Here is a 25,311-nt window from a genome sequence, read left to right as displayed (position 1 = left end):
TGCATAAATTGGGGAGTGGGGGGGACCTTGGCAGCCCAAACTGACATTCAGAGGGCAGTGGGAGGGGGCGGGGAGGGAAAACATGTCAAGTTGTCTTCAGCCAAGAGGCCAGTTTTTGTTGTGGTTTTATCTGCCAGCCAAGAAGGAACTTCTATCTACTCTTCATGGTGCCAGGGGCTGGAGCGGGTGAGGTTTGGAAGCCTGGGCGAGGCGAAGGCCACCCTTCCGCAGTTTCATCTTCTGCTAACATCGTGTCAGAAGGGGCTTCTCTCCTGCACTTGACAAAGCCCTTTCGTGAGTCTGTGTCTCAGTCGATAGCTGCCATCAGCATGGCAGGAGACCTCTGTATCCGGAGGATATTGATCACTTGCCTCGCCAGTTGCTCCTTGGCTCAGTGATAGTGGATGTGTAGGGAATCCTCCCTTCTCCCCTCTACCCGCCCACCACCACCAAGGCAGGAGGAGAGGGAGAGAAATGCCATTCAGTTTGCACTGAAATGCAAGCCTTCCTAATCAACGTATGCTAAAGTGTGCTGAAAAGTGCATCTATTAGTGTAAATAATGTCCAAAAATGTGGTCAGACGCAGTCATGCTCCTGAATACCAGTTGCTGGAAACCACTGGAGGGGAGGGTGTTCCTGTGCTTGAGTCCTGCTTGCAGGCTTCCCATTGAGGCACCTGGTTGTGCCACTGTGAGAACAGGATGCTGACCCAGATGGGCCATTGGCCTGATCCAGTTGCAGGGCTCTTTTTATGTTCTTATGCTTTGTATTAGGAGAAACTGCTCTGCAAAATTGTAAATATTAGGCAAAATTGCGGACGAAAATGTGTATATTAGAAGTTTGCAGCAAAATGATCATGGATTTTCATGAGGACTTGGGGGGGAATCATACGCTGATGTGGAAATCTGGGGAACTGAACTTAAGATGGGGAAAGTGAGAAATGCAAAGAAAACATTGTTAACAGATATACCGGTCTTTCATGTGTGCATATCAGAGCAGTGTAGGTTGGGGAAGCAGGGATGTTATGTGACCCAAAGAGCCCTGGCTCAAAAGATCAGCCCATTCGGGTCAGTTCTCTGTGAAGTAACACTTTCCCCACCACCACCACTCTGCTGGGTTTCATCTTATGCAGACCAGCATAACAATAGCATAATAAATGATCAAAGTTGGTGTGAACTTCCTATTTTTCATTTTTCACTTTCCTGACTTAACTCTTATGGAAAGCTGCCTTATAAAAGGTCAGAATATTTGCCTATGTTGCTAGCTAGCCTCCTGTAGTCTAGCACAGGTTTTGGGCATCTTTTTTAACCCCAAGGGCCGCATTCCTTTGTGGGGAGACTTCTGAGGGCCACATGTTAGTGGTGGGCGGGGCTAGAGGCAAAAGTGGGTGAGGTGATGGATGAGACTCTTACCTTTGTCCAATAGGCTACACTCCAGCCATGCAAAACCCAGAGGTTCCTACACCCGTCCACAACTTTCCAGTCTCTACTTAGGCAAGGAAGAGGTACGACTGTGACTCAAGTGGAAGAGCCATGGCTAAGTGGCAAAGCATGCAGAAGGTCCTGAGTTCAATCTCCAGTAGCTCCAGATAGGGTTGGGCCTGAAGAGACCCCGGCTGTTGTTGGACTACAACTCCCATCATCCCTAGCTAGCAGGAGCAGTGGTCAGGGATGATGGGCGTTGTAATCCAACAACAGCTGGGGACCCAAGTTTGACAAATGCAGGCACTACAGATAATACCAGCCAGCTGGACCAATGGGCTGACTCAGTGGAAGGTAGCTTCCTATGTACCTCACACAGCAGCTTGACTTGCAGGCATTAGAGGTGACATTTATCTCCATGTGGCTTCTGAAAATGAAATGCTTGTCAAAGGCTTGGGGGCAGGCTAGGCTGGTTCCTCTTTGATTAACTGGCAATGTTGTTTACTCTTAAGGGCTTGTTCACAACTGGAAAAGTGTAGGGCAGGGGGGCAATACTTAAGCCTGTCAGTGTTCTGGCTTGGCACATAAAGGTGCTCACTGTTTTGGCACCAGCAGGAGAACCAATTTGATTGACAGGCCTTTTGAGTGATGCATGTGGTCAACATCTCCTGTCGACACCCGAATTCCTGCCAGGAGTGGCAGCAGCCCAGCAGTGGCACCAGCAGTTTGATCCTGACAGCAAGGCCTGGATCGGAGAAGATATCTTTCTTCACGAAGAGACACCTGATAACTCCTGAGTGGGGGAGCTGTGAATAAGTTATCCATCTCCTTGCTGAGGGAGATAAATGTCATATCAGGCCGAAGCCATCATCTGTGCGTAGCAGCAATTCAAGCCGCTGCCTGGCATTCCCTATCAGCTCTCCGTGGACCAGGCGACGCGAGCTGTGCTGAGGCTCCCAGACAAAAGCTTTGTTTCTGCCTTTTCAGTGGGCAATGTGCAGGAAATGTCATCTGTCTCTTCGCAGATGGGGAGCCAGCAACCTTCCTTCACCTGACCTTGCAGCCTGCCTCCGTAATGGGATGAAAAGAGAGGTCCCTAAAGAGTAGCACCGTGTGAGCTCACTGGGTAAAAAAACACAAAACCCTGCAGGATCAAAATAAGGGCCCTGATGCTCTAGCCTTGTGCCTGATCTGGTTTGCTTTCAACAAGGCCTGAGTCTCAGTTCTTGAAGCCTTAATCTCTGGTGACTGGCACATGTGGACTCAGATATTATTAATACATTGCCATAGCTGCCATTATGTGTTGATGGCTCAGAGTGGATGGGAGGAGCCACAGCTTAGCAGCAGAACACCTCCTTTGCATGCAGAAGGTCAGGTTCAATCACCAGCATCTCCTGGTTAGGCTGGGAAATATTCCCTGTCTGAAACCCTGGAGAACTGCTGCCAGTCAGTGTAGACAATACTGAGCTAGATGGACCCAAAGTCTGACTCAGTACAGTGAAGCGCAACTCGTACAGCACGTTGGAGACAAATATTCACACAGTTGTTCAAAAATAATTTTACACCATTTATCAAATATGTGAGAAAGAGACAATTACTTACAAAGTGCCATGAAAACTTACAAACTACCTAAAATAAAGTGAACTTGCAATATCAGATTTTACTTTTGTTGTTGTTGTTGTTGTTTAGTCGTTTAGTCGTGTCTGACTCTTCATGACCCCATGGACCAGAGCACGCCAAGCACTCCTATCTTCCACTGCCTCCCGCAGTTTGGTCAGACTCATGTTTGTAGCTTCGAGAACACTGTCCAACCATCTCATCCTCTGTTGTCCCCTTCTCCTTGTGCCCTCCATCTTTCCCAGCATCAGGGTCTTTTCCAGGGAGTCTTCGCTTCTCATGAGGTGGCCAAAGTACTGGAGCCTCAGCTTCAGGATCTGTCCTTCCAGTGAGCATTCAGTGCTGATTTCCTTAAGAATGGATAAGTTTGATCTTCTTGCAGTCCATGGGACTCTCAAGAGTCTCCTCCAGACCATAATTCAAAAGCATCAATTCTTCAGCGATCAGCCTTCTTTATGGTCCAGCTTAGGTTCTTACAGACTCAGATTTTTGGTTTCTTCTTGTTTTTTAAAATAAGTTCAAGAAGATTCAAGAAAAGGGTAAGTTCAACATTGTTCCTGGTAGCTGTGAGGTGCTGATGAAGCAGTGTATGAAGTAATAAAGAAGACAGGGTGCCAGCGTTCTACCCCCATTTCACCCTAGCAGTCCATGCATTTGAGAGGCTGCAGTTTCACCCTTGGTGGGGCTGATTTGTTGGGGTTGGCGGATAGCACACTCCCTGAGCACAGTTTTCTGGCCTTCTTCAGTTTTCTCGTGCCATTGATGCGTCTACTAGCGCTAACTGATAATAACTGATAATAATCCAAACGGAATCTTATCAGAATCAACATAATACACTTCTAGGTGTTCAATTAAATACAAAGTAAATATAAATCCCCCCACTATATACAAAGAATCCATTTTGATGCAAAAGTTCATAATTATGTACTTACATATCTTTGAAGAGACAATTTCTTGGCTTAAGCATACAAGACTGAATAGCTTAGCAAGGTAGCCCTGTTTGATTACAGATATATATATATACATTCTCTCATTATAGGTTTTTCAACAGGTGTTTTACATCAGTAGAGAGGTGAGGAGGTGGAGTAGAGAATGGACATGATACTATTAATACTTACATCTCATACATTTCACATCCAGATACACATTTCAATACCCATTGCTGTAATTAAATGAAAACTGAAAGATCAAATTTGGAATTTAATCATACTGGCTGGAATGTTTTAAATAAAAATATTAATCATGCTTCTTGTTGTTTTAATATTTTTTGATGTCCTGTTTGCTATATTTCCTAGGAACAAATCACCAGATCCCAAAGAACAATAAGTCGGTGTCACTGTGTGTGTTTTTTAGCATTTTTCTAGCACCAGTATAGTGAAAGGCTGCATCTCAGTGGTAGGGTGTCTCCTTTGCAAGCAGAAGGTTCCAGGTTCAATCCCTGGCATCTTCAGGTAGGGCTAGGAGACACACCCTGTCTGGAACACCAGAGAGTCTTTCTATGGCCACCCACTTATTCTAATAAGCAGGGTCTGGCCAGAACATAAGGAGTTGACTGAGCACATGCTGCAGCTGCCTCTCTCTTGTCTCTCTTCCACATCATGTGGTCACCAAGGGAGGATGCTCTTTTGCCACTGCCTCCTAACCTGTTACCATCTCAGTCTCCCTCAGTCTGGACTTGCCATTCACTGGTGATCTGGTGCAAGGTAGCAGGTGTGTTGCCTGACTGGAGCTGCTCCTCTCCTCCTTGCCTCCACTTAAACTCTATTTTTGTTTTGTTGTTTTTTTAAAAAAAAGCTTTTAAAAAATCAAAATATTACAAATAAAAAGCACCCCAAGTTTCCAGTACTTTGTCTCCCAACAGATACAATCTGGACCTCACTGCTTTAGAAAGTGGGCATGGTGTGACAATGCTTTTTGATCTCTCCAGCCCAAGGAATAAAAATCAGCAGCAGCATTTGTCTGGCCACAAAAGAGAGGTCCCAGATATTAGGTTTTTTTATGCCACACATGGGTATTTGGTTTTCTTTGCAGTACTGCAGGCAGCATGCCTCTGAGCCCATAGATAATGCTTTTCTCAAACTACAGCCCTAGACTACTTAATCCAGCTAAGTTGAGGCATTTAGCCACAATGGTTATGTTTCCATTCCACTGTTGGAGACTGTCCCAGTTCCTGGGAATCTCCAGTGGGGAGAGCACTGTTCCACTCAAGTCTTGCTTGTGGGGGCCTTCCCATGGGCTTCTGGTTGGCCACTGTGAGAACAGGATACTCACCTAGATGTTGTCATGTTTTGGGCTACAGAGGCTCAATAGGACGGGGCTTCTGTCTATGCAGTAACTCAGGCTTGGAGATTTTCTTTTTTTTAAATGATATTTATTAAAAGTTTAAAGATTACAGAAGAAAGAAGAAAAAAAGAAATAACAATAAAGTAGAAAAAAAACAATAACAAAACATATAAAACATATAAAAACCATACAATAATACAGCAAAAAAAACAGACAAAAAAGAAACTAAAAAACACATCCAATATTCCATGTCTTTACCTTTCCTTAACTTATTTCATCAACCTCCTCACATCTCCCTTTTTTTGTATTCTATTTCAGTTCACTATTTCAGCAAGTTCTTCCCATCTTTCTCAATTTTGATTCTATAGTTTTAACGATCTAACCTTAGATTTTTTCAATTTAACCCAATATCAATCAACTTTTACTTAATTCTTTGTTGCATTTCTACTAAAACCATGTTAATTCATTCCTGCATCCTTCTAACACTCATTAATTTTACAATGTTTCTGTAAGTAGACTTTAATTTTTTTCCAATCTTCTTCCACCGACTCTTCTCCCTGGTCTCGAATTCTGCCAGTCATTTCCGCCAGTTCCATATAGTCCATCAACTTCATCTGCCATTCTTCCCTGGTAGGTACGGTAGATCTTGTGTCTTCCAGTATTTCGCAATGAGTATTCTTGGAGGCTTGGAGATTTTCAGTACTTTCTTTTTGTAAACCACTTTGAGTGTATTTTACAATCGGCATATAAATTTTACGAAATAAAAATAAAATAACTTTTAAAGAGAGTTAAAAGTGGTGTGTCAAGGCCAGCCCTTCCCGCTGGAGCAAAAACACACGTTTCTTTCCTTTCACTGTTACCTCTGCTCAAATAGGCCTTTGAAACAAGATTAAAAAAACCTGTATGACCTGTTTCACAGAGGCAAAAATTGGGTGAGTGTACCCACAAGGAACCATCCTTTAATACAATTAATACTCCATTCTCTGGCTATTTTGACATGTGGATATGTCAAACAATGACATACCCATGACAACCAATGAAATGTGCCCAAACCAAACACCGGGAGTTCTGGTAGGCACAAAAGCTTCTCAAGGAGTAAACAGGGTTAACTGCAATATCCAACCTGAGTTTATAAGGTGAAGGGAGGGAGGCAGGCAGGCAGGAAGGAAGATGCAAGCTGGTAAAAGCTTCCTGGTCAATACAATCTTCTGCTTCTTTCCTCAGTCCCACACAGAGATGATCCACACAGAGTGAAGCAACAGCCTCAGGTGGAAGACACAGATATGGCCCCTGAGCCATTCCCCATTTTTGGAGATCAGTGCTGTGAATGTCACACAACCTGTCATGCACCCCATAAAGTAATGGGTTCAGCCTTCACAGTAAATGATGTGTTGCTTCCACTGCTGGTCCAGTCAGCTTCTGCACTCCCACCAGCCTTCAGCAGCAGACAGTTATTTTGGCCTATGGCCTGTTTTGGCAGTTATCCTGCCTATAGGACTTCTGGTCCTAAACATCTGGAGGACGTCAGGATGGAGCAGGCTGCTCCCCTCCACTTTGGTGGGCCTTATGATCTCTCAGAACCCTAATGGACCTGGGCAGCTCTACTTAGCAGGGGTTTTTTATAATGTTGGGAGGGAAGCGGGCATAAAGTTGACCTAGTGATTTCCACGAGGGAACACAGTTCCTGGATTCCTGCTTCGGAAGGAGGAAGCCTCTTGAGATGCCGGTGGCACTTACTCCCGAGTAGGCAGGCGCTGGAGCTGCGCGGGAAGGCAAGTAAAGGGCAGCAGCAGCAGCAGCCCAGCCTCCTTCTCAGCGAAGCCCGGGAAGGCAAAGTGGCGGAGGCGCGATTCCATCCAGCGCGCAGAGAAGAAGGAGGCTGGGAAGGAGCCGGAGTCGGTGGGAGAAGCCGGCGTCGGATCGCGCCTCCTGGCCAGGCTGCTGCCGGGCTGGGCTTGCTGCAGCAGCAGTAGGGGTGGAGCGCCCCCTGCCGGGAGCCGCGCGAAGCCCGTCGCCGCAGCAGCAGCAGGCAAGGCGCCGCCGCTGCCAGGCGCTGCATCCAACGCGGCGCGTCCGGCAGGGCTGGGCTCCATCAGAGCGGGAGCAGCAGCAGCAGCGAGCGGAGGCAGGAAGGCGGGCTGGGGGGCCGCCGCCGCCGCCTCTCCCAGGAGCCCGCCCGCCGCCTGCCCGGCTTGCTGGAGCCGAGAAGCCGCCCGACCCGCCAAGGCAGAGTCGCCTGCCATGTCCCGGGGAGCCCGAGCGCCGCCGCTGCCGCCGCCGCGCAAGAGAAGCCCGGAGCCGCTGGCCAGGCTTTGAGGGAGACCGGGAGCCTTAGGCGGAGAGCGAGCGGCTCCCCGCGACGCGCTCTGCTAGGCGAGCGCCCGCCGCCCTCGTGCCCAGCTGAGCCACCCTCGCGGCTCGTCCTCCTGCGAGGGGGCGGACGGCGCTCCGAGGATTCCCTGCCCGGGAGGTGGCGGAGCCCTCGGGAAGGAGAGAGAGGCGCCGAGCTGCGTTGTTGGACGGCGGCGAGCGAGAGCCGAGCGGCGGAGAGGGCATTGGGGGGGGCGGGGTGTCCCTCGCCAGATGGCACACCGAAGGGGCGAGCGGAGGAGGCGGAGGCGGCTGCAGTAGCTGGAAGGCAGCTCAGGGAAGAGGAGGAGGGAAAAGGCGACGAAGCCGGCGAGGGAGCAGCGCCTGGCCACTCGCCCGCCGTCGAGGAAGGGACCCAGCTGATCCCTCGCTGCGCACTGCCCCACCTGGGACCCGCGCGGCTGGCTTCACCCCATGGCCCCGACCCAGCGCCAGGCCTGAAGGGGCAGCGAGAATGAGGCCACGTCCAACGGCAGCCAGGCTTCTGCCTGGGCAAGCGGAGGGCGGCGGCCGCAGCGACAGCAGCAGCCGGTGAGCGGAGAGCCCGGCGCCCGGCGTGGGGAGCGCCATTTACCAAAGAGCCGGAGAGTAGGCGCGCTAGCCAAGCGCCGACGCCCGCTTTCCTCCGACGCCGCTTCTGGGTCGCGAGCCACGCTCGGAGGGGCTCTGGAAAAGAGACGGACAGCTCCTCTCCCAAGGCAGGCGGGCGGAAGGGACCGCTAGGCAAGGCGCGCCGCTAAGACGTCGAGGGGCGCATCGAGCATCGCCAGGACTCGGATCGCACCTGCTCAGGGCGCCCCCTCGCCCCAGTCGATGAGCCTCTTGGGGGCCCGGGAACCCCATTTGGATTAACTGGTTCCCCTCCCTCTCTTTTTCCCGTCTTTCTTTCTCCCCATCCCCTTTTTTTGGGTTCTCCGGGAACTGTCCGACGCCTGGCCACCTTCCTCGACTTCTCCTGGGACTATTACCTCACCTCACCTCGCCACCGACCTCAGGACTGTAAGTTCCGCTCCGTTCTCTTTTACAGAGCTTACTAGCCTTCCGGCTGTAGGGATGCGATGGGAAGTGGAGGGAACAGAGCGATTTGCGGGTGGGAGGTCGGTTAAGTTGCCTGATGTCGTCGAGAGGGGACCCCCCCCCCCCAGCACGCACTCGCGTCTTCTCTTTCTCTTGCCTTTGTTATTTTGACCTTTTGGTGAAGTTTTTGCGGTTGGAGGAGAGGGAGACGGGCATCCCTTGGCCTCTGGGTGTCCCAGCTGTGTTCCCCCCTCCTCGCACTCCCCGGGCATGCTTGTAGCGGTGGTTTCTTTGAACTGTCCCAAAAGATGAAGAGGTCCACTGCGCTCCTCCTCTGTCCGGATCTCAACCGGGCAAGAGGGGCGCAAACCAGCAAAAGACAAAAACAAAACCGGGCTGGATCCACCACCCGTTATCCTACCACTTCCAAACAAAGGCGAAGGGTGGAGCGGGGGGAGAGATATGAGAGAGAGAGAGAGAGAGAGAGAGAGAGAGAGATGTGGCCAGATGTGCGCGCCCTGAACCGCCCTGCGCTACGCTTGGGGAGGTTCGCCAAATACTCCACAACGATTTCCCCGAGGGTTGGCTATGGGGTCTCCTGAATGCACTGTGGGGAAGGGGCTGCGTGGACACGGGGCGGCAGAACAGCCTGACTGGGCTTGGGAAGCCGCGCGCGCCTGGTGCCCCCTGACGTGGTGATGGTTCCTGTACCTTGTCTCTCGATGTACCCCCAAAATTGCTGTTGTTGCTGCTGGGGCTGTTTTCTGAAGAAAAGACCATGTCTTACTTTTGTGGTCCTCGCTCGCTCTGCTATAGACCCGGCGGCTGCCCAAGTGACAGCCGCTTCAGCGCAGCCAAGGCGAGAGACTGGTATGGACCCCGTCGAGGGTCGTTGGAAGCACCCGATACTTGACCGCTCCGCAACTCCGTCGCCTTGCAAGAGGAACCTCAAAGACCTCTTTCTTTCCACCCAGACGGAGAGAGGTTTAAGTGTTCCGAAGAAGGGGGTTCCGGTCCCGTTGCAGGAAGCTCCCTTCTGCCCCGTCTAAGGACGCCTTTGTTTGATCCCTTGTGTTAAGTGCTCCGCAGACATCACCATCCTCTTCAATTTAGCTGGATAGTTAATTCCTTAGAGGAAATGTCCAAGCGCAGAATGTGCGTGTGTGTTTTGTGGGGGAAGGCAGATAGAGTTTCTTGGGGACATTAATTGGCATGGTTGGAAGGGTGAGTGGATGGAGCCTGACCCAGACCTGCCTGGTGCCTCTTTCCTCTTGCACTAGTTGGATGGTATTAACTTGTGCGATTTGGCAACTCAAACCTTCTGTAGGGAAAGGAAAGCTGGAGGTGGACAAGCCAGGGGTGAGCAGCTTTGAAATTGTGGGGTGCAGTTTTCATAGAACCTCTGATGTGGTTTTTAGGGAGTCTTGCTGAGAACCATCGGGCAGAACGGCAGGAAACCCAAATGAGCCACTAATTAGCATGGGCCACCAAAGCCACTCGGACATTGTTTTGTGTGAACCCTGTGCAAGGAAGACAAACAACTCTTGCCTCACTTTTCCCACCCGCCTGGTTACAAGTTGCCTGAGGAGCTTCTTATCTAAGTTGAGTCCAGACAGTGTAATTTTTAGGAAATGATCGTTGCATACTTCAAATAAGTATCCTGGCTGAGTAATCATCCATGCGCTAGGGTTTTGTCTTGTTTGGTTTTTTAAAAAAACACATACACACACTGCCAGGCCTGGGAAGATATCTAACAGACCCCAATTTGCACCTGATTTGTTTTTTCCGCATTGCCAGACTTGCTCGCAGCTTCAGACCTTGAGCCCATGAACATAAATCAAAGAAATGTCCCTGAGCGTATGCAGAGAGTTTGCATCCTCATAACGGGCAAGGCCTAAGTAACTCCCAGGCCCAGTGTAGGGTGCAGAACTTCCAGCCCAGAAAATGTGACTTCCAGAGAGTCTTAAAATCCCAATTCTTTCCATATTAGAAATTAGGCGCAAAGTGTGTGTGAATAGGAAGGGGGTTGTCCGTGGGGCAGGACTGCAGAATGTGAACAAATGAACCTCCATGATTATGACTTGGCAGAATTAATAAATCAATGTGCTTAAGGAAGTGGGCTGGAAGGGAGTCCCTCCCTTCATTCACCACAGTCAAGCTCAATACTATTTAGAAATGATATTTCACAACCCCATAATCCCATATGAGTGAGCTGGCTGTGATTGCTCCACTGGGAAAGGGGTTTTTCACTTTGCACATGCTCAGAGGTATTGTCTTCTTTGTTGTGGCTACCCCCATCCCTGGGCTCAGCCTTGTAACTGAAAATAAATTCTGGGACAAAGGAGTTGTGAGCCCAGCAAAACAACTTAGGTTGCAAGCTACAAATCTGGACTCTGCATCTGTGTCATGAACCACTCTAGATTAAATCCTTTGCAGTCTCGGTAAATTAGCTACACATCTGTTTGTGAGGCTGGGGTTGGTGTTTTTCTTTTTCTTTTGTTTTTTCCAAATCTCCAGTTCCAGATATTTTTGCCCTTCTAAAGAACAAAGGGAGTAGATTTCATCTACCACCCCACAAACCCACAAGCACTCTAAGCAAAACGCTGCCTTTCTATTCAAGGGTCGTGGAAAACCCAGGGGGGCCCGCCATCTCTGGGACACTCTCCCATGCAACTCCTGTAGGAATGAACTGGAGGGATTTGGACCAGTCCCAGATGGATAAGGAGGCAAAGCTCTCTTGCTGGGATTTTGAAGTGTCAGTTATAATGAGCAGACTGCACCCTCCTAACCCTATTTGAGATATTCACAGACCTCAATCTGGAGAAGGTTAAGTCAACCATGGTGAATTTATCCCATTTATTTCAATGGGAAATGTGGGGGGGGGGGGGAACAAACAAACAACACTTATTTTTTTGAGTAGCACTACTAACTTTCCTGGGGAGCCGAGCATCACCGTGTCAGTTTTGCCAACGTGGGCTGAATCTTGGCATTCCAAATATATGATGGCTATATATTGCAAGCTGCGGTGGTCCCAGAAGAACATTGGGAATGAGAGCTGATTACCCTCCAAGTGGGTAAAGGACATTATTCACTGTGATGCAGCTTCCATGAGAACACAGGGGCAACATGGATTGCTTTTCAATTCATTGCTCAAAAATGGCTCATATGTTAATTAGCTGAGAAGATAGACTTTTTTTTTACTCAGCAACCACATTCTGCAAATGAGTCAAGTGGCAGCATTCTTGGCTAAGCTGGGTGGCAGCAGCTAAGACTGGGAAGAAACTGTGGGAAGCTTAAATCAAGGGCAGTCAGCATGTGGGCTGCATCAAGCTCATGAAGCCAGTTCCAGTGGCCTACCAGCCCTCTCCCAAAATCAGGCACCTTTTCCTCTCACCCTTATGCCTTACTGACAAAGGTGCCTCTTCTCCCTCTGGTGCAATGGCAATGCCATTGCTAGAAGGTCTTAGCACTCAAGGAAACAGGAAGGAGAGATCCTCCCTGTTTCCTGAGCATAAAGACCTTCTAGCAATGGCAGTGTGCCAGATGGAGAAGAGGAGACTTTGGAAGGTAAGTCAAGGGCTGTGCTTTCCATTGCTGGGCTAGGTTGGGCTGGGTACAGAAATTCCTTAAATTTTACAGGTTTGGATGGAATACAAGGATTTGTTGTTTTCAGACCCTCCAAGTGTCCCTATTTTCCAGGGACATCCCTGATTTAGAGAAGCCATCACAGTTTCTGATTTGATCCCAGAATGTCCCACTTTTCCTTAGGATGTCCCTATTTTCATTGGAGAAATGTTGCAGAGTATGGTAGGATGTCCCTGTTTTCGCTGGAGAAATGTTGGAAGATATGGAGTTATCCAACCCCCTAAGCCATCTGAAGGCAATCCTTTGTAGGGAAGTTTTCTAAATGTTTAATGTTTTATTATGTATTTATATATGTTGGAAGCTGCCCAGAGTGGTTAGGGCATCCCAGTCAGATATGTGGGGTATAAATAGTAAAATGATAATTATGGAATGGGACGTCCCTATTTTCATCAGAGAAAAGTTGGAGGGTATGTGTTTTAGGAGTATTTGGGGTGTGTGACTTTTCTCTTCATTCCCTGGGAAAAGCCACATCAATGGTCATTTTGTGTGCATGGAGTTACACGTGTTAAAGGATTCTGTGGTGTGCCTGACAGCTGGCAAGCAGGTCAAGCATAGTTATGAACCGCCTGGAACTGAGATGCATGACCACAGAGTGTGCAAACAGGGGAAATATTCACTCAGAAGTGTGTGCTGTTCTGCATGATGATGAAAATGCATCTTGAGAGACAACCTACTAGAACTCTGGAAAAGGCACATGCATTGGACTTGCTGAAGGGGGCATCCCAGGATGGCTGTGCACTGCAGCAGTGGGTAGGAACAGGTGGTGGTCGGGCTATGCCGAGGAGAGGAAATCTTTTCAGCTTGAGGGCCACATACCTTTCTTGGTAACCTTCCATGGGTCACTCGTAAGTGGTGGGAGGGGCCGGAGGTAAAGTGGGTGGAGCAATGAATTACAATGTTACCTCTGCTTGTTTCTATACTCACTCACCCCTCTGCAGGAAAGCAAGAAGCATGTTCTGTGTTCAAGGATGCATTCCAGCCAGGCAAAAACACTCAAGGATGGTGTGAAGCAGGGTTGGGGAGGCTGTGGCCTAGAGAGAGTTCTGAGGGCAAGATGGAAAGGCCCCCAAGTCTAAGGTTCTCCATTCCTGTGCTCTGCTCTCATATCCTTTCATCCCTCACCATAAAAATAAACATCCTGTTCCCCTCTGTTGAGTGCTGGAGGATAAGCAGCAAGTGCTGTGGGCTGTGCAGAAAGGTGTCTTGTACTGGTTCATGCCAAGCAGGCCCATAACACTTTGGCTGACCCCAGTCTCATAGGCCTGCCTTTCCGTTGCAAATAGTATGTGGATGCGTACCAATTCAGAACTGGGTGAAATGGACTCTAGCCCACAAAGGTTTCTGCTGTGATAAATTTGTTAGCTTTGAAGCTGTTAGCCATAATCTCTGAGACACTACGCTTAACACAAAATCTTCAAAAGTCTTGTTGAGGGGATGAACTAAGCCTCAGAATTACACAGCGGTGTGTGGCGGCAATGGGAAGAACAGGAATCTATAGGTTGCAGAAAGTGCTTAACATCGCATTCCAAGGATGCACTAAAGGACCTGCATCTCTGAAACCAATCAGAACTAGGCATCTGGTCACATGGTCTGTCAGGTTCTCCCCCCCCCATTCATCCCTCTCCCCTACCCCATGTTTCAAAGTCCACCCAAAGGAAACAGGCCTCCATCCTCCTTCTTTCCACTTGCGATGATAAGGATTGATACTGGGTGTGGCTGTTGCAATATCAAAGCAAATACTGAACTGCTGGGGGACCTAGCGAAGATCCTGTGTTGTTGCACAGAGCCCTGCTTTCTGGGGGGTGGGGGCTGAGAGTTTTCTCTTTTTTCCCAATGACATAATGGCTATTTATAACTTTTGGCTCTCTCTGGGTTGCCGCTGGGCTGGGAAATGAATGAAATGCAGCTGTTGAGGGCAGGGGTGGGCTGTCTCTGCGCACGTTTCGCAGGCTCAATTAGAGAAAGCCCCCCCTTCCCCGTTGTTTTGGAAGGGGTCAGGATTTCAGCTTGTTTCTTTTTTAAAAATGTGTGCTCTGTGGGAGACCATTAACAGTGTCCCTGTTATTCTCCGAGATCCACATCAGGCTGAAGCAACAACTGCATAAACTTAACTTTGAAGAAGGACTAGGTAATCAGCTTTGCATGCATAAGGTCCCATGTGCCAACATTTCCAGGCAGGGCTTGGAAAGACCCACCCCTGCCTGAAACCCTAGAAGGCCCCTGTAGACAAGCCTGAGTTGGAGAGGCTGATGTTTTGATTCCGTATATTGCAGCTTCCTATGTGAGCTCCTGGGAGAGTCCTGGGCAGATGGGCCTAATTTGAATAAGGAGCCAAGATGCCCAGCTGTGTGCAGAGTTGTCTTCAGAAGTATTTAATTCATGGTCCTGGGTCATCCCAGCTTGAAGTTCTGGCTCAGCTGCCTGGATCATCTCCCTGCCAGCCCAACAGCTGGCTCTCCACAAATTCCTCCACCTGTTCATAGTGCTGTTTTCTGCCCTGGTTCTGTGGACAGAGAGTCACTTTCATCCCCTGGAGACTGACTTAGCTGTAATCCTAACCTTACTTACCCACTGAATCCAGTGGGACTTTCTTCTGAGTAGACAAGGTCGGGGTTGCAGTCACAGTTTCTAAAGTGAGAGACGGCTGCACTCAGGCTTAGAGCGCTTTACAAATAGCACACATTATTTCAATTTGTTTTGTCTTTCTTCTCCCGACAAGGATCTGATCACTGTCCTCCTCTTTTCCTTTCCTGTGCTGCTGCTAGTTATTGAGGAAGTTCCCGATCATATGGCAATCCATATTGCTATTGCTAATATCAATATGAATAAACATCTGTCCTGCACTTCAACTACAATTTTCCAAGGCTGCTTAAACAAGGTTCAGCAGCAAAACATTTTTAAAAGCAATAAAAGAACAAGATTAACAGTGCAATTCTAGGCATGTCTAGCCAGAAGTCCTACTGAGTTCAGCAGGGTTGATTCCCTGTAAGTGGCTGTAGGAAGGCAGCTTAGAACAGCAGAAAAAAAGCAGCACAAAAAGGAACAACTTCAAAGCTCAACTTGGTTTAAAAAGCCTGGGGAAATGAAAAATGGTTTCCTTCGTACTAGGAAGGTAAGATAACAGGTTCCTGGGAAAACTTCCCAGGGTAAAAGTTCCATAGAGGGATGCCATCACCAAAAATGATCATCACTTATTGCACTGCCATGTCACCTGCCTTGGCTAGCGTGCCACAATCAGAAGGGGCAGGAAGGAAGAAGATGACAAGTTTTCACTGCATGAAAATGTAGTGCCATCAATGTACATTAACAGAGTTCCATAGGACAGGTCTCTGCCTCCGGGAGTTTACAATTTCACAGTGGGTAGGATAGCAGAAGAAAGGGAACACAGAGAAAGGAAAACAAGGGTAGGAATGGTGAAGGTGAACACCAGTAGTTACTAGCAGCAAGAACTTAGGCTTGGCTACTGTTGAGGTTTTTTGGTTGAGCAGTCAATCCAGATCACTCAGATAAATGAGCCAAGCTGCATTCTATTGGAAGAGGATAAAATGTTTGAGATCATCATTAGCCATTCTGACATGGAGATAGTCCCCTCTCACATATGGCAATTGGACAGACATCCTAAGCATTAAGGTACCTTAATGCAAAATAACATTTGCAATAACGGTTGCAATATTCTATGTAGTCTTCTCAACTCACTAGAAGTGTGTGTGCTTTCAAAGAGAATTTGCAAACTGAAGCTGTAACAGATACACTCTTTACTGTAGAGAAATATATGATTCCATCTTGAAGATAATATTCCACAAATGCTGTAGTGAGGCAAGTGTCTGGACCTAGAGAACCTTTTCCTAACCTATAAAGCCTTAGGCAGCTCAGGATTCCAATACAGTACCTTCAGGGTCACCTCTCCCCATATGAACCAACCTAGATGCTGTATTTGTCATAGGGGTCCTTCTCTGTCCGCCTGTCTGCCCCCTTCAAGGGAAGTAGAGAGGGTGGCAACACAGAAACAGCCCTTCATTGAGGACTCCCAGTTGACAGAAGGCTTTCCCCAGGGAAACCTGCCTGACACCATGGTCCTCTTCTTTTAGACATCAGGCTAAATAATTTCTGTTTGCCCCGGCCTTTGACCAATAATATGGAAGGGTGTGTGTGTGTGTGTGTGTGCGTGTGAGTGTGCGTGTGCATGTGCGTGTTTGGTTTGTTTTGGTGCCAGGTTGGGTAGGATTTGTCCTTTTATAAATATTCATGGATGAGTCATGTGTTTTATTTTTATTTATTGCAGGGCTTAAATGTCTTTTATGCTGGAAGTCACTTTGGAACACTCCATTGTGTGGGGAAAGAGATGAATGTTTTCTGTTGCACCAGCCACTGCTTCCTTAAATACCGAGCATTTTTGTTGAGTCTTTCTGGTGTGCAAAATGCTTCCCCTTTTACATTATCTCAGTAATCTTAACAACAGTCCTGTAAGGTAGGGTGTTATTACAACCCCCACCCCCACCCCAAATGCAGAGCATAGGCTGAGAGTGAAAAGTGCCTTGCTTAAAGGGACCTGCTAAGGTCATGACAGAGGTGAAATTCCTGGTTTTCAGCACATGGTGGAACTGCTTTCTGAGATCAAAAAGTTTCACCAGTCCTGCCCCTGAAAAGGAGGCAGTACAATTCCAGGGGCATTTGCAGAGGGAAATCAGCAGGCAAGAGTTGTTGGTTTATTTACTCTCCCCTGCTGCATATGTCTCAACTACTTGTGGGTCCCCCATTCATGATCCCCAGCTGTGCTGTTAGAACAGAGGTAAGCCCAGCAGTTAGAAGGGCATTTGCAGGGATGACTCAACGGAAGAATCAAGCACCTGTTAACAAATTCCTCCACCCCTGTGTTTGTCTCAGGTTTGCCATCTCTCATGCAAACCCTCCACTTAGCCCATGGGAAGTAACAGCTCTGCTCTGTTCTGCACTAGTCAGGACACATCTGGAGTGCCATATCCAGGTCATTTGAGGAAGGACTTTAACCGAGAGGAGGGTGATCAGAATGGTGAGGGCTGGATGAGGAAAGGGTGAAAAAGCTGGGGGTGGTTAGCCTGGAGAAGAGAAGCTTAAGGGGGTGGGGGAGTGGGAGAGACACGAAAGCAGTCTCCAAATATCTTAAGGGCTGTCATGGAGAAGATGGAGCCGGCATGATAGAGCTGGAGCTTCAGGGAGGTGTTGGAAAACAAGAGCTGTATGGGCTACTGTGTTATGGCCTTTAGTCCCTAAGGGTGCTGTCCTCTCATCAGTGCTGAAGTAAAATCTAACAACCAGTCCAGTTGGTTTCAGTGCATGAGATAAAGCACTCAGCGCTTGCGGTGTGGGTGTCCTGCTTTGGTGGTAGTAAGTTGTCTTGGGTCACTCTTGCATTAGGAGAAACTTCTGGAATGGTGGAACATTCTGCCTCAGGATATGGTGGGCTCTTTTTTGCTGGAAGTATATAAGCGCAGCTGGGCAAGCCACCTGTCAAGGATGCTGTAGTTGCAGATTCTGTACTGAACAAGGGGTTGGACCAGATCCGGTCCAACTCCTATAATGTGGTCATAAGGAGACCTGCTTCATTTTCAGAGCCTAGGAGATTGAAACAGGGCTTCCTTTGTGGTGGCTCCCCAGTTGAGGAATCCTCTCTCCAGAAATACCCCTAAAGAAAAGCCCTGTTGGTTCAGCCCAAAGGTTGATGTAGTCCAGCATCCTGTTCTCACAGTGGCCAACCAGATGCCCCTATTGGGAAGCCCACCAGCAGAATCTGAGTGCAAGAGCATTGTCCCCCATTTGTGATTCCCAGCAACTGGCATTTGGGGGCATACTGCCTCTGACAATGGAGGTACAACATAGCCATTGTGACTAGTAGCCCTCAATAGCCTTATCTTCCATGAATTTGACTAATTATCTTGTAAACCCATCCAAGTTAGTGGCCAACATGGCAGCAAATGCCACAATTTAACTATGTGCTGCATGAAGAAGTCCTTTCTTTCATCTATCCCAAATCTTCCAACATTCAGCTTTCTTGGATGGCTCCATTGGGTTCTAGTGATTTTATGTAAATTGTGTTACTTTTATTGTTGTTAGCCGCTCTGAGCCCGGCTTCGGCTGGGGAGGGCAGGATATAAATCAAATATTATTATTATTATTTATTAGTGTTCTGAGAAGGAGAAAATGTGTTTTTTTCCCCTGTGCATTTTCTCCACACTAGGCATAGTTTTATACAGTACATCCGTTCAGCGCCATCTCTCTCCCCTCCCCAATGTCTCTTGGCTTTTAGGCGGCAATTGAACACAGTTTTATTTGGTGGGCTCTTGAAGGAACAATGTTGCTCTAGGCCGCTCTCAATGGGTTTGTTTCCGTTGTGCTTTTTCAGCAGATCGTTCTCAAGTTTAGCAAGCCACCTTGAGGATCAGTTCTGATGGAGAGGTTGGGGCACAAATGTTATAAAGGAAGGAAGGAAATGCACCTCGCCTTGGCAGATGTGAGTTGGGGAACCACCCCTTTGCCAGGTTCACCAGTAGCTCCTTCTCCCTCTGCCCAGGACATGGCATCTGCTACTACTGTCTTGGTGCAGTTCCACTTGGTGGGTCAGGTGCTGTGTACACAATGCAGGAACCACAGCATCCCGTCCTCTGGAGACTTTTCAGGCACTGCACCAGACAGTCACAGGTGAGGCGGACAGGTAGAGGGGGAGGGGAATGCTCAGCATCCAATGGAACAATCGTATCCCACCTTCAGCAGGTTGAATTTTATTTTTTGGTGGTCCCAGTTCTACAATTCTACAATTATGCTTTGATTTTATAGTTGTCAACTGCTCAGGAGTTATTTTGGATATGAGCAGTATATAAATTAATTAATAATAATATAGGTGACTGAATAATAATAATAGTCGAAACAAAATAAAAAAAATTCTTCCAGTAGCACCTTAGAGATCAACTAAGTTTGTTATTGGTATGAGTTTTCGTGTGCTTCTTCAGATACCATGCACACGAAAGCTCATACCAATAACAAACTTAATTTTTTATTTTGTTTCGACTACAGCAGACCAACACGGCTACCTACCTGTAACTAATAATAATAGTGGTAGACATTGGGGAAGAAGACTATTAGAAGCTTTCCTAATTTGAGTTTATTGAAGGGCTTGGAAGATAAAGAGGGGGGCAGCAGGCTGAACAGAGGCAAGGAGTTCTTCACTCTTGAGTCCCCAGATATAGACAGACTCCAGTTCCCATCATTCCCAGCCAGCTTAGCCAATGGTCAAGGGTGATAGAAGTTGTAGTCCAACAACATCCGGATGGGAGAAGGCAAAGTTGAAGAATCCATCTCTAAGACTCCCTTCCTTAGCCTGGTGGCCTCTGGCTGTTTTGAAGCACAGTTCCCATCTGCCTCAGGCAACATGGCCATGCTGGCTGGGTCTGTTGGGAGTTGTCATCCAAAACAGCCAGAGGGCACTGGCTGGGGAAGGCGGCTCTAAGCACAGGGAAGAGGCTGACAGAAAGAAGCAGGCAGCAATCCGAGAGGAAGCGAGAAGCAACCAGCCTTCATTGCTTCTGCCCAGACACACCCCTAGGGATGGGGAAGAAATTCAATTTTGTTTGCATTGTAGCGAGGAACAGCCTAATTTGCACTCCTCAAATCAATAAATGAACCAAAACACAACTATCCCCCCCCCCCATATTTCTGCGGTGCAGCTCTCTAGCTGAGCAGTGTGGACAAACATGCACACATTAGTGAAAAGGACATACAAATGCATTTCATTAGGGGAAATGGCTTGTGAAAATTTTGCTACACTGCATGCAAAAAAAGTGAGAATTTCGTACTAAAGACGCTGACGAGTTTTCATGAGTATTTTTTTTTTTAAATCACAAGTTGCTGCTGAAATGTGGAGAGCTGAATTTAAGATAGGGGGAAATGAGGGAACCTAAAAGTGACAGATTCATCCATCACTACACACCGCTCCAATTATATATTGCTTTGGTTTCTTTCTGGGGCTTAAACAGATCTATGATCCACCCCCACCCCAATTTGCCCCTGGCTCCCTTCCACATCACTGCCTCTGCCTAACCAGAGCTGCCTCCACAAGTCACTGGGGCTCATCATCACCACCCTGAAATGAATCTTCAGCTCCTCTGCTAATGTGGGCAGGCCAGGTCAGAGCAAGGGGATAGAGCCTTGCACTCTGCTGTTTCATTTTGTTTTCAGATTTCCCCCCCCCCCCCCACTTCCATGTTGAGGGGGAAATTGTGTCTCACTTAATTCCCAGCATATGGCTCAGGAACAGAACCTTGCCTGTGGGTAGGAGGAAGGAGCTGAGCAAGCACAGATTCCGTGGCAGCAGCTTGGGCTCTCATGACAATTGAGTGGAGGAAGAGGGTCTGCATTAGCTCTACAGGAGAGTGCAGGCGCTGCATGCAAAAAACCTGCTCCCCTATTTAGCCCATAGTTCACAGGTCACCAGTGCAGTGCCCACGGAGACAGGGAGGCCTTCCTGGGTGAGCAACTGCCAGCCTTTTTTACGGAGGTAATGTGGTGGTGTTGTCAGAGCCTCATCCTATACCCACCCGATGGTTTGAAGGCTGACGGAAGCTGGGTCAGAGCACTGGATTAAGACCAAGGAGGCCCCGGTTCAAAGCTCAGTGCTGTGAACTTCACTGGGTAACTGTGGGACAGTCGCAGCCACTCTCAGCCTGCCTACCTCACAGGGTTGATGTGAGAATAAAATGGAGAGAGTGTGAGATCCATGTGTGTCACTTGGAGGGATGGTGGGGTAAATATAAATAAATCTTCAGTGTTTCCAGCAGGGGGGGAAAAAGGTGTATCGGTCCAAGCTGTGAGCTAAAAGATCTATGGATAAACGGGGTATACAAATTTAAATAATAAATAATTTAATTAACTAATTAATAATAAAATGAGCATTTGATCATAGAATCATTGAGTTGGAAGGGACCCTGAGGATCATCTAGTCCAACCCCCTGCAATGCAGGAATACGTAGCTCTCCGTTATGGGGATCAAAGCTGCCCCCTTGCCTTATAGGGAGGCATATAGAAAGCAGACTTTTCACCACTGATGGATAATATATGGGAAGCAAATAATGGCACCTGGGGCTCCTCCCAGGATGATACCCCACCCTCCCTGCACAGTGACATATTGTGTTCCAGACCTCTGGCTGTTCTCCAGCTACCCCCAGCCACCAAGCCTCTTCCTCGTCTCTTCCTTTGTCTTAGTTCTAAGCACATCTAGGGGAAGGGCACATCGGTGTTGCAGCAAATGTCTTTTCTGATCCTGCAGAGGGTAGAACCTGAACCCACGGGTTCAAACTAGAAGAACAGAGATTTAGATGAAGGCTGAGGGAATATGTGGGCCGTGAAGACATTGCTGGACTACAAATCCCATTGTCACAGACCATTAAGCCATGCTGGCTGGGGCTGATGGGAGTCCAACAACATCTGGAAGGTCCCCGGCTCCCCCACTTGTGACTGAGACAAAGCAGTTAAGGAGAACTTTGCAACATCACAAACAGTTTGACAGTGAACAGACTGCTTCTGAAGATGGTGGGTTTACCTTTGTTATACGTTTTTAAGCAGAAGCTGGGTGACCTACACTAACAGGGATGATGTTGTAGTGGGTCTCTTGCACTGGCAGGCCTTTGAGATCACTTCCGGGATCTATGATCTTAGGAGAAAACACTCTCAAAATGTTAGGAGAAGCAGATTAGGGGATACATAGCTGCCCTTTTCAGTTCTTTTCTCTGGGTCCATGAGGACTCACAGCACCTTTCTTTTTAAAAAAACAAAAGCTGGTGTTTAATTGTGAATTCCACCTGCATCTGTGTTTAGATGCACTTTCCTAAGTTTTCCATCACTTGGTTTTAGGAACATAGGAAGCTGCTTTGTACTGCATCCATTGAGCTAAATATTATCCACACTGACTTGCAGTGGCTCTCCAAGTTTTAAGACCTAGTTCTCTTCTAGCCCTACCTGGAGATGTCTGGGATTGAACCTGGGACCTTCTGCATGCAAGACAGATGCTCTACCCCTGAGCCACATCCCTGTGTCTCTCATGGAAACAGGTGCCTTGTCCCACCTCAGATCCAGCCAGCGTGTTGGGGCTTGCTCTGGTTCCCTGCAGCTGCACCCAAGGGCCAGGCCAGATCATGTTGCTCTGTTTACTCTTGGTGGTCAGGGAGGATGTTCACGTTCCCTGAGCACAAGACAGCTGGTAAACAGTGGTGGTGTTGGCTGGGTAGCCAGCTCCTTTGTCTAGTGAGGAGATCATTAAGGGCTCAGCTTCCCACCTGTTCTGACAGGAAATGGCCCAGCTGCCTGGTCCTCCCGTTTCCTAGTAACAGTTGACAAGATGGTGGCGCAGAAGGGGCCTCTACCCAAGATACGTCTGTCAGTCCACAGTGTCACTCGCACCGTGCACAGGAAGATGCTCCCGCTAGAAATGGAGCCGCATTATTCACACAACTTGGAGCACCTTGTAGCGGGTTGAGGAGAATGTACATTTCCTCGCTACCCAGCAGGCATCCAGGTGTGCCATCCAGGCAAGTAACCTTTACTTGCTAGTGGTCTACTGGAGCTTTTGGCTCTCTAGGGTGGAAAATTCATGTGGGTTAATTTGGCACTTGCTGAAGAGACTGCTGAGATGCTTTGTTTTTGAATGCTTTAAGGTTGCAGTCTTTGCCAACTTGGTGTGCTGTGCTAGCAAGAGCTGGCGGGAGTTGTAGTCCAAAACATCTGGAGGGCACCAGGTTGGCAAAGACTGCAATGTGCCATTTCCCTAGGGACCAATGCCAAAAGACAGTCAATGGGGAAAAGTTTAGCTTGATCCTCATAGGGCCAAATCCTGATAAAAGAGAGTTGAAAAGAAGGAAGTTTGGGTTTCATGTTCTTAACGGTTTCTAGAATTTCAGGGGATCCTAACTGCAGCTGTTCAGAGCTAACACTTGTTGTTCCCTTGTTGTTCTTTCTCGTTTTATGAATCATATTTTGTTTGCATTTTATTATAGGGAAACATGTAAGCTTTTCAGTGCCTCCAAAGTCTAGCTGCCAAATGACTTCACATTTCAAAATCTCAAACTTCACCATATTCTATTTCTTTTGCTCATGTCCTTAATGCATTTGTATCCCACCTTTTCCTCCCAAGTCACTCAAGGTGGTTTACTAGGTTCTGCCACTCCTCATTTAGTCCCCACAGCAACTCTGTGAGGTTGGTTAGGTTGAGAGTCAGCGAGCTTCACAGCCCATGGGCAGTTTTAACCCTGGTCTCCCAGTCTTGTTAGACCTGATGACAGAACTCCAACGGGGGGTTAATGCCATGCTAGTAGGGCTGAACCTGCACCTCCTGGGCGCAGCTGGTAGTGTGAGTACTTTCTGCCATTTAGTCATAATGATCTCAATAAACCTTTTGGAACTAAGCTGCTCCCTTTTGGCATAGTACATAGCTGCACTATAAGACCAGATGAAGAATCCTGCCGGTCCAGGACAAAATCCAGCATCCTGTTCTCTTAGTGGCCAACCAGATGCCCCTATCAGGAAGCCCACAAGCAGAATCTGCAGGTAACCATGCTCTCTCCCATTGTGAGCCCCAGCAACAGGCATTTGGAGCCCTCCTGCCTGCAACAGGGGAGGTGCAACACAACCATTGTGGCTAGCAGCCATTGACAGCCTTACCCTCCATGAACTTGTCTCACCCTCTTTTAAAGCCATCACAACCTCTTGTGGGAGTGAATTCTATAGTTTAGCTCTGCGCTGTGCTTTCTTTTGCCTGCCCTGAATCTGAAGGATCATTGGATGGGCCCGAATATTATGAAATCCACTTCATCCATGACAGTCGGCGTTTTATACACCTCTATGTGCCCCCATTACTCACTCCCCCACCCCAAACTTAAAAGTTCCCCCTCCCTACCCCTTTCCTCCTAGGGTTTCCATCACCACTCCTTGACTGTAATGTGTTTTATGTCTCCTGTGCACAAAAAACAGTGTGTGTGTGTTAAGCATGATTTCAAAACTGCAAACCTTCAATGATTTTTTAGATACAGCTGAAAAGCCTGAAACTGTTTGCTTGCAAAATAATTGGGGGGGGGCAAAGGGGTGTGAATAGCCTTTTGTCTCCTTCCCTGATGCTGATGCTAGGAACTGCAACAGCTTTGCTCTCTTCTCCCTCTCTCCTCCCCCCTCCCCATAACACCCTGACTCCAACTGCTCCATCTGCTTGCTTGGAATGCTTCCCACAATTGGGATGCCTGCAGAAAGAAAAGGATTAGGGGGAAATCCAGTCCCACTGAGGGATCAGCCTGAGAGGTCACTCAGAAACACCAGGCTGTGCACCGGTTAAGTTGGGCTCCGTTTAACTGGAATGTGAAATTCCCCTCCTGGCCTTCATCTCAATCTGCCTAGGTGAGATTCATACTGCTGTGTAGTTCTTTTAAAAAGCACCTTCCAGTTAAGCAGCTGCATCCAGATGCCACTACTACTACTACTACTACTACTACTACTACAAGGGTGGGACCCTGTAGCCTCCCAGATGTTTCTGGACTCCAGCTCCCATCATTCTTGATCATTGGCCATGCTGGCTGAGTCGGATGGGAGCTGGAGTCCAACAGCATCTGGAAGACCACAACAACATGTACTACAAGATGCAGGGATGATGGCTGTCAACCTAGATGGCTTTAAAAGGGGATTAGGCCAATCCCTGGAGGAAAAGGCTATCGATGGCTGCTTGTCATCCTGACTACACTTTATCTCCAGTATCAGAGGCATTGCTAAGCTAATTAACACATCGCCATTGAAGGATTCTCTCCCCCTTCAGTGGATCTGCCAAGCTTCCTTTTAAAGCAGTCAGTAAAGCATGTGACTCTTGATCTCAGGGTTGTGGGTTTGAGCCCCACATTGGGCCAAAGATCCCTGCATTGCAGAGGGTTGGCCTGGATTACCCTTGCAGTCCCTT

At 48.1% G+C, this 25,311-nt stretch overlaps 1 protein-coding gene across 5 annotated transcripts in view; it reads left to right on the top strand.

Annotated features, from left to right (window-relative positions):
* The first annotated feature begins 7,911 nt into the window (after window positions 1–7,911).
* Window positions 7,912–25,311, top strand: part of CBFA2T3 (CBFA2/RUNX1 partner transcriptional co-repressor 3) — a 65,080-nt gene continuing 47,680 nt past the window's right edge. Inside the window, exon 1 of one of the 5 annotated variants that reach the window (XM_081017804.1) lies at window positions 7,912–8,690. The gene's annotated coding sequence lies outside the window, so the exon portion shown is untranslated. The remainder of the gene's footprint in view (window positions 8,691–25,311) is intronic. The other 4 variants (XM_081017802.1, XM_081017805.1, XM_081017803.1 and 1 more) reach the window with 4 other exon arrangements.

This window comes from Podarcis pityusensis (genome assembly GCF_964106645.2).
Source record: "Podarcis pityusensis genome assembly, chromosome: 8".
Classification (NCBI taxonomy): domain Eukaryota; kingdom Metazoa; phylum Chordata; class Lepidosauria; order Squamata; family Lacertidae; genus Podarcis; species Podarcis pityusensis.
Note: the sequence above shows the minus strand (reverse complement) of the source record. Positions and strands in the feature narration are given on the sequence as shown.